This window comes from Lycium ferocissimum, chromosome 4, assembly GCF_029784015.1.
Source record: "Lycium ferocissimum isolate CSIRO_LF1 chromosome 4, AGI_CSIRO_Lferr_CH_V1, whole genome shotgun sequence".
Lineage (NCBI taxonomy): Eukaryota > Viridiplantae > Streptophyta > Magnoliopsida > Solanales > Solanaceae > Lycium > Lycium ferocissimum.
Window position 1 is genome coordinate 20028430 of NC_081345.1, and position 10394 is coordinate 20038823.

At 38.3% G+C, this 10394-nt stretch overlaps 1 long non-coding RNA gene across 1 annotated transcript; it reads right to left on the reverse strand.

The window, feature by feature from the left end:
- Nucleotides 1–2769: 2769 nt before the first annotated feature.
- LOC132051749 (uncharacterized) lies at nucleotides 2770–4517 on the reverse strand. The gene is made up of 2 exons (XR_009413875.1): nucleotides 3708–4517; nucleotides 2770–3619 (listed from the first exon to the last, which is right to left on the reverse strand). It is a non-coding gene; the product is annotated as an uncharacterized LOC132051749 (long non-coding RNA).
- Nucleotides 4518–10394: the final 5877 nt, after the last annotated feature.

Consider the following 10394-nt stretch of genomic DNA (forward strand, 5'->3'; position numbering starts at 1 on the left):
GGTTATGCCCTCCCGAAATCAAATCACCCGAAAACGTAACTTAAAAACATCTTTTTGAAGGGCTTACACTTGGATTTGGCTCAAGGGTCCTACTTGAGTTGTGTTTAACTTCACATATATTGTCCATATAACTATTCATATGTCCTTTATAAAACCCCCATCATGTGGGCCCCACCTCAGCTTACGGTTACGAGGGCTATATATCTTTTAACGTATCATTCCTATCATATTGTACGGATTCCAAATATCATACTCATGCTATCCTCATGCTAATACAGTAGAATTTCATCCTTTATACTTGTAATATTTTCTCCTCCTTGAGCTCACACTAAGCCGTCTGCAGCCTTAGTAACGCGACATTTTCTGGGGTGTAACAGTTACCTCTCAGAATACGTTGCTGCATATTTAAATGCAACCAAAATTTCTCCGGTACGAGCGATTCGAACCATAGTCCGGAAACATAACATGTCGCATTGACGAAACTCATTCTCTTTGATTCGCTAATCCCTTCATTATCTTGTCATGCTTCCGCTCCCATATTAGTCCCGTAATATACTTGTATTCAATCCATTCCCACTTTCTCTTAAACAAAATTCTTGATATTTCGGTACATCTCGAACTTTGGCTCCTTCAAGCCAGTACATTTCCCTCTTTTGAATTTGGGAATATTGTCATTCATCTCAGAATTAAATATGTTCTTTCCCCCTCTTAAAGATGTTCTCATATACCAGTAACATTTGAATATTAACCGTCTTTGGTAGTCATCTGGCTAACTTTAGTGGTCCTTCAATTCCTCTATTCCATATAATGCCAGAGTTCCTTTCATCACATGGTTTAACTTATTTCCTTTTTGCTAACTGAAGACTTTTATCTGTTCCCTCTCCTGTACTGATCTTATATTGTAACCAACCAAATCTGGTTTATCCTTTTAATACCATCGTAAGTCGATACACTATCGCATCTATTTTCCACGACCCATTTTTTCATTTGTCCAACTCATATTGTTCTGTAGTCTTTCTTTACTAGATGGTTGTACCGTAGTTTGGCGTCATAGTTATTCCAATATCTTGTCGATCCTTGTCTCCTTCTTAGCTTCCCCTTTCGATACCATAACTTGCTCATATTTATACATATCCCTCGTACATTCAGCCTATTTCCTTTATGATCGAATTTCGGTACTTCTTATCAGGACTTTTGTCCCATGCTATCGATGCTTTGCCTCTTGGCCAAACTTATCCGCCTATTAACCTTCCTCTTGTTCTGGATGGTTACGCAACTTCCTTTTACCAATTCATTAGTCCACTTTCCTTACTTTCTCCCTTAGGGTCTTCCTTGACTTCCCTTACTCACAAAGTGCTCTTCCCTAATTGCCATTCTACTGTATTGCCCCTGGAATTCGTCGAATATTCTATTAGAAGTACGAATCCCTTTTATTTCTAAAATCGACTTTTTGGGGGGAGAATTTTTCTCGCTTTCTAGGTGAACGTATCAATATGGCTTCATATTTATCCCTTTTGGATGTACCCTAGGAGTCAGAAATCCCTTAACATCTTCATAAAACCCGATTATTACTTCTCAGATTATATCCATACTCGTCGTTATTATACTTCAATCCTACTTATCAAGATCTGTTTCCAGGACCCTCACATTCATCCTTTACCCCATATTTCCATACTCTATCCTTCCTACGTATTTACTTTAGATATTTATATGGATGGCTCTTCGCCTCTACCGTCGCCTTAACCCTTTTCTTGGAAACCTTACTTGATCCTTACTAGCAACATACTTTCCCTTGCTTACACTTCTCTTCTTCTCATGACATCACAGTCTCCTTACTCTTATATACATATATTCTTCTTCTCCCTAATATTATTAAAGATGATTGTCCAAATTTAATATTCGGAGAAAACAACATTAATCGCATTTTGTAGCACTTGCTACCTTAACTTCAATACCCAAATTTCACTCAATACCTTTAACATCTCGCAAGATTGATCATACGGGTACGCATACTATTTAATGTGGCCACACATGAATCATTGTTTACATCGCTTATTAGTACCTCACTTACGAAATATCCCAATGCTATTTAAAATTGTCCTGAGTCTGTTACTTTAGCACTTCTCCCCTCTTTTTGCCTAACTAGCCAGTCTTATACCTCGCTATCACTTTAAGATTGTACTCGTAGGGCTCATTTGCTCTTAATTTCCCTTGGCCATTCTGGTTTCTCATATTTTTGTAAGTCTAAATTTGTAAGACTTCTTAGCATATTTCCTAAGTCCTGATTATGAGCCTCTGGCAATATAGACTTAATGAATAATCTCCACGCGAACACCTACTCTTCTTTCCTTTTTATTCACAAGCCGACATCGCTCTTATTCTTCTGTCGTCAAGTGACCTTCACCAGATCTCTCTGAAAAATCAAGGTAAACCTTCTTATAAGGATCACATCCGTCCTTTTTTATTGCTGCATTTTTTTTTTGAAATTCTAATGGAAAGTCCAAATAAAATCATGTAATGCATTTCCCCAGGTCGGAAACGTCCTTTACTTTCTTGGTGGGATAAATATCATCATAACCTTTGAAACTTTCAATATCTAGAAAATTTCCATAACCCAGTGTTTTGGACGGCGCGCGGCGACAAAAGGCGCCAAGGGCCTGCCTCGCCTTAAGGCGCGGCGCGCGGCGAGGCGCTCGCCTTTTTGAAGTGCGGCGCCAATAAATACCAAAAAATTAAAATATTTAATTGCATATGTAAATAATCAAAATCTCACTAGCAATAACATATTAGCAAATATTTCAATTCAAAAATTAAAGGTAGATAGTAGATACTAAAAGTCTAGAACTTGAATAAGTCAATGACTCAATAATTCATAAGTGACAAGACAAGCAACACTAAAATTAAAGCAATAGTGCAATACTAAAAGTCTATTCAAATTCAAGATCTTCAAGATTTCCAAATTCTTGATATCCAAGATTCTCAACATTATATTGCTCCTCATCTTCTTCCTCCTCGGGCTCGGGCTCGGTCTCGGTGTCAATCTCGGTCTCGGACTCGGAGTTTTCATCAATTAAGCACCGAGACCGAAGTGAGCTTGTAGCAGTAGTAGCTACTCTTTTGCCCTTGTTATGTGACCTTGAACTTGAAGAACCGCCCTAAGACCATAGATATTCTCCTCAACTCTGCACGCCCTAGAAACAGTACCCCAATCAAGATCACATCCCTCATATACTAGTTCCTCTTCTTCATTTTGGGGGCATCCAATTAACCATTCATTTGCTTCGTCAATATTATCCAACAGAATTGGATCAACGGTATCGCCAACATCATAACGACGCCTCAATGTTCTATTGTACTTAATGTACACTAGATTGTTGAGACGCGATAGTTCAAGCCTATTCCTCTTTTTGGTATGAATCGCGCATAAGTTGTAGAAACTAATTAGTAGATACTAATAATAATGTATTTAGAAATTAGAATATAATAAATCTTCTTCTCACATGTTCAAACACGCTCCAATTTCTCTCGCATCCGGATGCGCTACAAGTTAAACTTAATACTCTTATGGCAAGCTGTTGCAAGTTTGGGGTATGATTACCAAATACCGACCACCATTCAGCTATAAAAAAAAATTAAAGGTTTAATAATTATAAATAAGTCAAATAACTTAAGTAAAGCTATAAAAATAACTAAATCAACCCACTTACAAGGGGATGTTTTGTCTCTGTTTCTTATAGCCTGAGGCATACCAAAAGTCCCCATTGCATGTTTATACATACGAAGCTCTTTGATGAGAGCATCTTGTGTTCCATTAGGGACCATCTTACCAACACATTCAAGGTAACCTTGCCACACTTCGTTGATAAAGTCTTATTTTGATAATTAGTGTAAAACATTCCGGTTCAAAATATGGCCCGCCGCATGCAAAGGTCTATGAAGTTGGTCCGTCCACCGCCGATCAATGATTTCGAAAACTTTCTCATATTGCTTCCGATCACCATGAAAACCCTTTTCAATAGCTTCTTTGGCTCTATCCATTGCTTCATAAATATAGCCCATTGATGGTTTTTTTCCTCCATCCACCAAGCGAAGCGCTACTATCAAAGGAGAACCAACTTTAAGTGCCCTAACAACATCATTCCAAAAAGATGTAGAAGTAAGATGTCTGACAACTTCTTTTCCCAAAAGTTCCTTTGCAAATCTACTTTCTGTCCATTCGGTTGAGAAGATCATAGTTCTCAAGTTTTTCTTTTGCATGTAAAAAGATTGCAAAGTTAAGAAAGGCCGTTGCAAATCTTGTCTTAGCCGGTTTCACCAAATTTCTTTGTTTTGTATATCTTCTCATCATGTTCAACAACAATGGCCTCATTGCTATGTAAGAATGTATCTTAATGGCCTTCTGAAAAACTGTAAAAGGAATATTTTAGTAGCTAAGTAAGCTAAGTAATAAGTAATAAGCAATAAGCATATAGTATAAGCTATAAAGAAAGTTAGAGCTATTTTTTTTCACCTGAAGCATACGGTTTATTTTGAAGATGTCACCAAACATCAAATTGATACAATGTGCAGCACACATGGAGTCCAATAAATGTGCGGGTACACACCCATTATCATGTCTGGCTTTAACATTCTCGCTAGCATTATCGGTAACAACTTGTATAACTTTTTCCGGTCCAATTTGCTTAATAGTCTTCTCAAACAAGTTGAACATCTTGGTGGAATTTGTAGATTCATCACTAGCATCGATCGACCCAAGAAACACACTACCTAATGGAGAATTGACCAAAATATTGATGATCATTTTTCCATTTCGTGTTGTCCACTTGTCCATCATAATTGAACACCCAAACTCGTCCATTTCAATTTATGTTCCTCAATAATCTCATCTATCTTCTCCACCTCTTTTTTTAGATGAGTAACTCTAATTTCGTGATAGGTAGGAGGTTTCATTCCCGGGCCATATTGTCCTATGGCCTCAATGTATTTATCAAAACTTTTGTGATTTACACAATTAAAAGGGAGCCCCGCATCATATACCCATACCGCAAAAGCACTTACGCCGCGATCTCTTAGCAACTTCTTGGATGCATCGACGCTGTCGTGCTATTGCTTCCTTCCCTTTGATGTTTGCGGGTAATAAAGATTCATGGGACCTTTCACATTGGCAGTCCGTGCCGTGGATGATGCATTGGATGACATTTTTTGAGTTTTTGAGGAGGAGGCATCATTTCATCATCTTCATCAGAGAGATTAGCCAAGGATGGTTGGTGCAACATTTGAGTTTTTAACAACTCGTTTACTTTCAACATACTTTTTTACTTCTTCCCTAATTTCAAAGCGGACAAATTCCACATTTTTTTACATTTCGTAACCACCAATTAAATGTTGTTTGTGTCGAGTAATTCCGCCATTGAAAGTTTCTCGACAAAAGATACATGTGATCGAATCTTTTGTTGGGCCTTTGGTACCATAATTCCAACCTATGTCTTTTTTGCTAGCGTCCGACGATTCCATTGAATTTGAACCTACCGTTTATAATCGTATAGCAAAATTTAAACAATTATTGAACAGAAAAAAAATAGAAGCAAAACAACCACGCCTAACCGGGTCCAAAAGAGAAAAAAAAAAACAGAGGAAAAAACAGAGGAGAAAAAAACGAGCAATTAACGAGAGGTGAAAAAACCGAGGGTAAAAAAACAGAGGAGAAAAAACAGAAAAAGAAGAAGAGAACAGAAGAAGGAAAAAAAAAAAACCAGAGGTGGCCGGAAATAGGCCAGTTGTCGCCGGAAAAAAAGAAGAAGAAAGAAGAAGAACAGATGAAGAAGCAGAAGTCAAAAATACAGGAGGAAGAAAGAAGAAGAACTGAAGAAAAAGAAGAAAGAGAAAGAGACATACCTGAAACCTTGAAGGAGAAGAGAGAAGGAGGCAAACAAAAAACCCTAGCTGCTATTTTTATTTAAGTCCTCCACTTCATTTAAGTCCTCCACTTCTTTTAATTGTTTTTTTTAAAAACCTCGCCGCCTCGCCATTTCTTGCTCGCCTCGCCTTGGCGCCATTAGCGCCTTTCTCGCCATTGGCGCGCCTTTTGAAGGTCTTCTCGCCATGGCCATGAAAGGCGCAGAAGCCTCGCCACGCCACGCCTCTCGCCAAAGGCGACAAGGCGCTCGCCTTTAACAACACTGCCATAACCACAAGTCAACACACGTGACTTCTTTCCATTCCTAGTCCCGGGGTTCATAATGGTAGTAGAAATGTCTTAGTTGCAATTACCCATAAATAATCCAGTTATCGGTTTCTTTAAAATTCCCAGTTGTCAAACAATAGATGATGTCCCATAATAATCACTCATAATACAAGAAATTCAATAAGAAGACCCATATACCTGTAACCAGCCTGTCCTGATCCTGGTCTTGGGAACTGTGAAGTGAAATATCCCTTTCATCGTCCTCCCACCATCTACTTGTCTGACCATCCTCATCTCCCCCATCATAATCCGAAGGATACGAATACTCTGGCAGCTCCTGGTTGACTGAAGGCCAAGATAGAGGGCTAGAATACTCCGTAACACTTACACTTGTAGCTGCTCTGACGTAATGCTCAATCATAGGAGAAACTGGAGGGACCAAAATACCAGAACAAGCCACTCACAGGAAACCAAGATACCAGAACAAGCCACTCACAGGCAACCAAGATACCAAAACAAGCCACTCACAGGAAAATCAATCAATCGATACTCCCGGCTAGGAAACCACGGAGGCTAATCGTCCTCTGGACTAGCACAACAATAGATGCACCGGGCTATATGCCTCGGAGGTCAATCATCCTCTGGACTGACACAACAATAGATGCACCGGGCTATATGCCTCGGAGGTCAATCGTCCTCTGGACCGACACAACAATAATCGTATCGATACGTTAGGATCTATAACAGCTAATCATCCTCTGGACTAGCATAACTTGCCCATACAGGCCCAAACACAAAAAAAGATACAAATCATAGCATATCAGCCGAATCATCAATTATGGCTTAGAGTCGAATATCACTTCTCAAGTCATCATCTCAGAATAGAGGTATTTGAAGTCATAACCAATTTAGAAATATTATTCAATTTCAAGTTTAAGAAACCCATTCAACAGCAAAACAAGTTTAAGGTCCAACCTTTGGAAAAATGAATTCAATCATCCAATAATGGGAAAAACGAGTTTCATAAAGTAGTATAGTTCGTATAAGGTTCGATGCAAGCTTGACCCTACACACGCATGACCTTGTCTAAAAGAAATCATCTTTAATTCCGAAAGAACTTCCACCAAACAAGAGTTTCAATCATGTTCATATTCCAAAGAAAGATTTCAAGTCACGAACAATCATCTACACATTTCAAACAAGATAACATACCTCAAAAAGAAGGTTTCTGAAAAGTAGACATACCTCAATTCCCGCTAAAAGCTAGAAAACGGATTCTTCCAAGTTCAACAATCGTTCTACAATGGTTATTAATAACAAAGTTTAGAACTTTAACCAATTCTAGGGATTTCTACCCTTATTCGAAAAACTAGGGCTTTTCTAGCCTTAAAACTTGTTCTTGAATCCTTATGTGAATCATTAGTGAATTCTAATCTTGTAGTTTGCTCTACACTAGTCCAAACCTCATTAATAATCCTAGAAAAACCAGAAATCTTACCTTTTAGACAATTCCACACGCCCCTTCTTCTCCTTTCTTGAGTTTTCAAGAATCTAGGGTTTGGGAAGATGAGCTAGTGTCAATTTAATGTTAGAATGATAAAGTAATGATGGGAATTGATCAAGAACTTACCTTAGATGTTTTGGGAAAGTTTTAGGGTTGTTTCCTCGCAAAAAGTCTGCCAAAACGAAGTGAGAATGAATATAACAAAGTGGGAAACTTATAAAATTCGGAACTAGAAAAATAATGGGCCGCGGCACCCTTGCGTCGCTGACCCATCACGGATGAGACAACCTGCGGCACCCTTGCTATACTGCAAACCTTTGCTCAAGAAACGGTCATAACTTTTTGTACGTAGCTCCGTTTGATCTGGTCGAACTACCATTAGAAAGGTATTTCAAAGACTTACATCTTTTATGTTTTGAGTTTTCTCATATTCTAACGCAACTATCCGAAAAATGGGAAATAGTAAGAAGTCCTCCAGACTTAGACGAATTTAAGAGCTCTTATAAACTGAAAAATTTGGTTTGACTCCAAAACGGCTATTTTTCACCCGGATTCGTCCCGAAAGGGTTCATAAAGCTAAAATGTCATCTTAATACCAATTTTACACATTCACACCTAATCCGGATTTACGGGATGTTACAGGGCATGAGGTAAGTAATCTTGCTGATTTGCTTCTGAACGCTGTCCCTTTTAACCTATTTTATATTACCCTAGATCATCAACAAATGCAATGTCCCTACTCCCTGGTTCTGATATTTGGCTGCAACAATATAAGTATAGTCCTTCTTATCCCACATGGTTAAGACCATTTTATACATGTCTTTAAGACTATAAGAATAAAAAAAAAAAAGATTCTTACTTTCTTAAACTCCATGCCAGTCAAACTAAAATAAACAAATTAAGACGGAGGGAGTAATATGTCTGTACCCGTTAGGGGCCTCTTTGGTGTGATGAGATTATGTTTCAAGCTAATGTGTGAGGGTCGTGCTGCTCAAGTATGACCAGAAAAATACATAACAGAGATGACATTAGCATTCTTTTAGAAATGCAAAACTTAAAAGGGAAGCTTATGAATGTTTTTCAAAGTTATGTGTTGCTTGTGATGATAGTACTGTAATGCTAAGTAATATTATATTTCTTCGATTTGCAGCAGCTGGACGATATCTTTTAGTTTTCATCTTTTATTGGTGGTTAGTTGTCAAATTTGTATTGTCTAAGAAATGTTCTTTTACCAAAACCTTTGTAACGTAGATTCACCGGTCTCTTGGGTCGCAAATGGCCGACCTTTCTTGCATTTCTCCTATTACTAAACTTTTACTCTTTATTTTAGAAAAATATGTACTTTTGAGCAATTAAAAACAACGTGTCCTCTACTATACGGTTAGTCGCTCAGACAGGCGCCTCTCCCATTTTCTCTTTTTGTAACACCCCTACTGTGGGTGATTCCTCGAATAGACCTATACCTAGTACTACTTATTTGATTTCCAGAATGAAAAGACATTTGTTTTTGTGCAGAAACAAGGCGAGGATAAATGTGATGTTTGTTCTGCATCCATTAAGGATGGACCAGCTCGAGGAGATGTTAACACTCTGTTGTCCAAGTTAAATGATTCCCAGGCTAATGCAATCGTGACCTCTCTTGATTCATTGAAGTGTCGCCGCAAGCCTTCAGTTGAACTCGTATGGGGTCCCCCCGGTACAGGAAAGACTAAGACTACAAGCGTCATGCTCTTCATACTACTGAAAATGAAGCATAGAACTCTTGTGCCCCAACAAATGTAGCAATAAAACAAATAGCTTCACGGTTGGTTAAACTTATCAAAGAGTCGTTTAAAAATCTTTCTGCCGAAATGGAGATCGTTTGTCCTCTGGGTGACGTTCTCTTGTTCGGGAATAAGGACCGGCTAAAAGTTGGTCAAGATATTGAGGAGATTTACCTTGATTATCGCGTCGATAGGCTGGTGGAGTGCCCGGGGCCGGTGACTGGTTGGAAACACTGTATAAGTTCCATGAGTGGGTTTCTTGAAGATTCCGTTTCTCGGTATCACATATACGTGGAGTGAGTTGATCAAAGTTAAGGAACTTGCTGATCAAGAGGAAGCTCGGAAGGAAAAAGAAAAAATCATCTCATTGGTTGATTTTGCTAGATCCCGGTTTAATTCTACAGCTTCATTTTTGAGAAAATGCATGTTAATATTCTGTACTCATCTCCCTTTATGTTTTGTTAGGGTGGAGAATATCGAAAAAATGGTACGCCTTGTCTCCCTACTTGATTGTTTGGAGAGAATGTTAGTTCAAGAGAATGTTGGATCTAAAGAAGTGATGTAACATTAATTTGTTTTAGTTGTGCTGGTAATTTACATTGATCTGTTGTTATCAAAGAGTCCTTTAGTTTGTTTAGGAAGTTGTATGTCAGTAGAAAATAAGAGCCTTTATTGTTAGAGAACCCAACTTTGTTTTAAAAGACAACTTATTTAGGAATGCTGAAATCTGAATGAAGTGGAAGGCATATTGGAGATTCATATAGCCTACTAACAAGTTTGCACTCTAGCCCTTGTTGTTATTGGCTAAATGCCGGTGTGAATTTCAAATTTGCTAACTGGGTATAGTTTGGGTTTGCTAAAGTATCTGATTTACGGCTTTTGAGCTGCTTATAGTGAAGCAGATGAAAGTTTGAAACTTTGCATACATAGTTTTCGCCTTCAA